Source organism: Oreochromis aureus, linkage group 1 (genome assembly GCF_013358895.1).
Source record: "Oreochromis aureus strain Israel breed Guangdong linkage group 1, ZZ_aureus, whole genome shotgun sequence".
In the NCBI taxonomy this organism is placed as follows: Eukaryota; Metazoa; Chordata; class Actinopteri; order Cichliformes; family Cichlidae; genus Oreochromis; species Oreochromis aureus.
In genome coordinates this window covers 23,075,746-23,081,810 of record NC_052942.1, presented here as the reverse complement: position 1 = coordinate 23,081,810, position 6,065 = coordinate 23,075,746, and positions in this window count along the sequence as shown.

The window sequence follows — 6,065 nt, the reverse complement described above, 5'->3', positions numbered from 1 at the left end:
TGTTGCATCACAAAGGACTCCTAGGGTAAAAGCAGAAGAATCTCATTTGTTTGTAGCTGCAGACATTAAGACCCCTGAAGGGTTAAAACTCACAAATACACTCTATTTTCCTCGTACAGATGTACAAACAGTGCACATTACTTTCTGCTTCTACTGGCATCTTCTCTTGTGTTGCGATTTTGTAACTAACCGACTCTAATAAACTTTATCAGTATTAATAAACCATCATTTTAAGCTCCAGTTTAAAACTTGAGTCTTCCATAAGACAAGAAGTGGGGTACACCCTGCATAGGTCGCCAATCTGTCACAGGGTCAAGACAAAGAGACAGATCACCATTCACAGCTAGGGGCAATTTAAAGTCACCAGTTAACCTAACCCACTAACTGCATGTCTTTGGACTGTGGAAGGAAGTGCCCAGAGAGAAGTCACGCAGACATGGGGAGAACATGCAAACTCTATACAGAAAGTGTAGAGAGTAAATAGAGTGGATCAGTGAAAGAAAGAAAAAACCCCAGAGGAGTTTCGACTATTTCCTTGGAAATAAGCTACGTCTTTGGGCTACATGTGACACAGCAGCAATAATATTATTTTTCCAACTGGTGAAACATCTAAATTCTTCAGACACTTAAAAAAGAGGTCAAGGACTATAAATCCAAGGGTTTTTAAAGAGCTTGTTTTGAAAAAAGAGGATCAAAATAGCCGGCGACAGTGAGCATCTGCCTCACTCGTGTTAAACACTGTTCCAAGTTTTACGTTAGAGAAAAGTAACCATTTTTGGTTGAGACTGCTACATGTATCAATGCCTATAAAATGAATTCTGCTGACACAGATAATCCTTTTTCCCTTTTTCTGAAGCAGCAGCATTTGTGCTTTTGGGATTGCTACTGTTTAAATGTCATGGATGCACTGTCACAAGCAGACATTCATGATTGTTTATTAATTCTGATGATTTTTGATCATACAGTAAGCTGACCTTTGTGTTTTTGACAAAGCTTTGACTCAGCTTTGCATGAAATGCTGTCTGACGTGTAGCACTCATGCAGTAGGTGCTGCGGAAGGCTGAAACACAGAGAGAACTGCTTTGTGCTTTCATTTGCAATTTTAGATGATTACAGTGTAACAACTTTGTGTGTGGCCATGCTAACCGAATATTGACAATTTTATTATTGTGGTTTTGGAAGGAAGGACGAGAGCTTATTCCAAGCATAGTCTGTATATACCGCAAAGGACCTCCCAGCAGTATTTTGATCATTGGAGAAAAATTTGTTGTACAACTCAAATTATGTGATTGTGATGTTAGGTTTCTGGTCAAAACAAGTGCCAAAAGAGGCAAAGCTGAGTTTATGCTTATTAATCACAAGATTGCTGTAAGATTTGTAGAAACAAATGGAGGAAGAGGGCTTCACCAAATCCATCTGTTTAAAGGGAATATGTGGAATTTGTTTTGGCTCTGGCAGAATCAAATGTTTGCTTACATGATTAATTTATTACTTATCCACATTTTAAGGTTGCAGTACAACAAAGGGTTAGATTCCTAACTATTGATTATCACTATTCTGCGATAGCAGATGCATAATTTTTCCGCTTTTTGTGTCTTTTATTTGGTGGCCTCCAACTCATTTTGCTGCCAACCAACCATCGTACCTGCTGTCTTACTTCACTTTCGTAATAATTTGTAAGTATCATCCAAACACACTGTGCTACAGCACCTATCCTCTGCATCCAGCCTCGCACCTGCGCCTCCCACAGTCAACAAAAAGACATCCATAAGGACCCATAAAGGTCCACTTTGTTCTGGCTGTCTGGAAATCCTGATGAATGGCAATGCTAGCTGGTCCACCAGTTTGACACCAAGTTTTTTTTTTCATGTTGGAGAGACTTTTATCCTTTTACCTCATCAATGATTGGTCCAAATTTTCATAAAGCCTATTCATTCATTAATATTCCTCATCTGGTAACAGTCACGGTTACCAGATGATGAATAGTAATAGTTTTAGCTATCATCTGTCCTTTCCTCTAAAAACAGGTGGACAGTTGTGGTCGTCAGTTAATTATCTTGACAATTTCTGCTTGGATTGCTGAGATATTTATGCAGACATTAATCTTCTTCACATGATGAACTGAAATTCCTCTGGAAACTCATTCTGTACCAATCTCAAAAGCCACAGCTTGAATTTTGGTTTTGGTTTGGTTTTTGACCAAATCCTTTTCAATTTGACATCAGCTTTAGCTAATATCTGTTAGCATTCTAATACCATAAAGGAAAACATCATAATTGTAGTCCATCGGAATTACATTTAACAAAATATTAGGTATGCACAAAGTGATAGCGGAGAATCAGTTCATACATGGACTCTCTGTTTTGGTTATGGTAAGAAAACCATTTCAGTTAGACAAGTAGGGATCACTACAGCTGAAGAATAAAGTTAAAGCTTAGTGCTTGGGCTTTGAGCTTATTGCTCTCTGCAGACATAGATACAAAGAAACTGCAGAGTGATAAGTAAACAGTTCCTCGTTAACCTGTGGTTATGGAGGTGTTGAAGCAACACTGACATATCTGAGGGAGTCATGAGAAGTTTGGAGCTGAAACTGATGGCTGAAAAAAGGGGAGTGTTTGGTATTACGTGAGATGAGCGATGTGTGATATATGGACATGATGCGTGCAGATCGAGTTGTCTGTCTGAAGCAGTCTGAAGGCGTTGCTCCATTTACTCTGTCAGATAGGACTAATAGTCTGATGTTTAAGTGACATCAGCACAGACACAGCCAAACCACACACGGAAATTCATGTGATGACGCGCTGCTAAGTAATGTATTCCCCTTGCTGTTTTTTTTGGTTGGGTTCTCTTTGTTTTTTCTCGACATGAGAGCCAGCGCAGTGAATCCCTGGCTGGGTTCCCCAGGGAACCAGTTTGAATTCTAGCCCAGAAGGAGGCAAACCCAGGCACGAGAACAAAGGCTGTTTGTCAGCGAGATGATGATAAGTCTGTGGTGATGGTGTGTAGTCAACCAATGTGGACTGGAACAGTTAAAGCTTCACGGCATGGGTAGCTCTATAAGCCCATGTATTGGTCTGAAATGACAGGACCTCAGTGATGTCTGTGTTGACAGACACACAGACAGTTTTTCTTTCTCGCTCGTGACGCACTTTTACTCTTGGAAGAGCGCGCCGAAGATTTAGAGCCCACTGATCAAACAATGTTGTGCGCACATGCTTATGCCTCATTCAGCAGTATGGGTTTTGTGGTATAGACCATAATCAGTGCTGTTTTGAAGGAACACTTTAGTCCATCTCAGTATTGATATATGTATTGATATATGCAAATGTTCGATGACTGAGAAAAAGATGACCAAAGTTTGGGCACGCAGAATAACAACCTTCAAAACACAATGCAGCTCAGTGATTCTGTCTCCCAGGAAGAGTTCAAAGCTCTGATAAAAAAAAATCGTGTAACTGTAGAGTTCAAATGCAACCCCTAAACCAGATTATTTATAAATTATTAATATGTTGTGTATTTTGGTGTGTTTAATTTTTACTCCATGTATGCAGTTATCATAGCTGATTTTAAGATTTTAAGTATACATAACAAAACTTAAAGATAAAGGCGATAATAATACATTCTAGCCTTGTGGAAACTGAGAATTTAACCCAAAATCATCCTTTACATCATAAAATTCATAAACATAATACTGAAAACAAGAACCCAAGGGGTCCTAATGTTGAAGTTTAATAAAAGACCTTCTCTGCACAACACCACTTAAAACAATTCCCGTTATTCCAGTATTGGTCCAATAAATGCTTTGAAAGTATTACACAATCCTGCTGTTAGTAAAACAGTGTAAAGAAACATTTTTATAGATATCATCACGAAGGGCTTACTCAGAGTCAGGTTTTGTTTACCAGCATCACACAGTGGACACATAATCACATGCTACTAATGGACCCCTGCTCCTTTTGTAACTCTTCCACTTGCTGTTACCCAGCCAGTTTGGTGAACATATGAATTCAATGAGTGCGTTGGCACTTTGTTCTGAGAGGAGCAGCGAGACAAGTGGAAAGTTACTCAGAAGTAAACAAGACTTGAGGCCAGTGTTATTATCTGTTTAAACAGCTCTATCCTCAGTAAGTTTGCATAAGAACACAACCAGTGTTTCACAGAAGAGCAGGAAGGAATACGATGCTTCGGTCAACCTCTGGTTTGCTCAAGTGTTCTTTGAGAGGCTCCGAGAGTTTGGATGAAACTGACCTTCGCCTTCTGTGGTCTCCTAGTTTGTCCAGTCATTGGCAGCAATGATAAAAGAACACATAAACACTTCCCCCGCTGTAAATACAGAAGCAAAACTGGGTGTAGGGTGAGCTGAAAGCAATTATTTATTTTGTGAAAATCTACCTCTTACCCGACCGGAAAAGGAAAAGTATCCCCACAATCATTTGACCTTTTACGATTCAGAAAAATTAATCTTCTACCTCTAACTAACCTCAACCTAATGCAGAAGCCATACTTATAGGGCGCTCAGTAAAGTACACAATGCAGATGTAATGGATCCATCACACTTGACAGCAGGACTCCAAGCAGATTATATAACAGACAGTCTGGATGTGCTGTGCATTGCATTAATATACATTCTTGGTGTTGGCACATGGATACCCTTGTTCTTTATGTACTTTATAAAATCAGATCAAGTTTCTACTCCAGATATGGCACACTGAGAACAAACTGCTCAGACCTCCACCACACAAGTCAATAGCAACATACAGAGACACTATTTACACACATATTTGATTTCGCAGTTATTTATGTATTTTTAAGGATTTGTGTCTTATCCTGGCCTCAAACCAGCTATCTTTTGTTTAATCAGGCTAATGTGCAAAACACTACACTATCCTTTGTTTTCTATGCTATATACAGCATGAGTTTTACCTCTAACTAGGCCTAACACTACGAGAGTCAGTCACTTATGATGCATGTAAATCCTCCAGTGCTGCAACATTGTAAATAACTCTAATGCCAGTCCAGCTTCATTAATAGTGGTTTGCACAGAGCGGAATCAACAGCATCTCAGAGAAAGCCCTGAGGCCACTTTTCCCATGTAACTGATGTCAGCAGGCAGTTTGCGCTAATGTTGGCAGCGTCTATTCATGCCAAGACAAATGTCAGCCGAGGCCTCACTGTCCAGGTCCCAGCTTGTGGTAGTGAGTTTATTATATTAGACTCTGAAAATCCCTTCTAAGCTGCCTCGTGCCCAGTGGTACTGTATGGGGTTCTGGGAAAGGTTGGGTTCCCAGACAGAAAAGGCCGTGTTGCTCATTGGTGGCCTTTTCCATGATTGTAGGGTGCTGCAAAGAAATTATTATTTTTTTGTTAGTAGTGTATTTAAGAATTATCTCATTTTGTTATAGACTGTAAAATTCTCCTGTTCTAGTTTGGGGGTCACTGGAAAATAATTTCTGTATGTTTTCTATTTTTAGCTTATACTTCAGTATTACACATTGGCTTCAGACAGCTTGATGAATGTATGTTGGATTTGCTTTGCTTTGTGTAATTATGCACGATTTTGTTTGAACAGTTTTCACTCTATAGGAATGTTTTCTCTAGTTGTCTCTGGACTTTACTTAACATGCACGAGAGTCCTCCATTATGTTATCGTGGTATAAAACACAAACCAGAAATGTTTCTTTTTTCTGTTCTGTATTTTATGGTCACAAATTATTATAGCAGGTTCATTGCTCTGTTTGCAAGTGAACTACGTATGGGTGTTGAGACAACCATACGTAGGGAGATAGTGGGGTTTTGGGAATGAACTTACTAAAAAATTCCAAAGCCAGGAGTTGTATTTTGGGACTGGTGGTCAAAGTAGAACAGTACTGTTTGGAGTGAGTGAAAAACATTAAAAGGAGAAAAATCTGCAGATGAAAATGCAACACAATCCTGACAACGCACATCAGCTTCACTGATTTGATAAGCGTGGGCTGAGGTGCTTTGCTGGAACTCATGACTTGCATCTTTGGGGAGGTTTATGCTGTATATTTAGTTTTTCAAAACACAAAATTCACCTAAGTCTA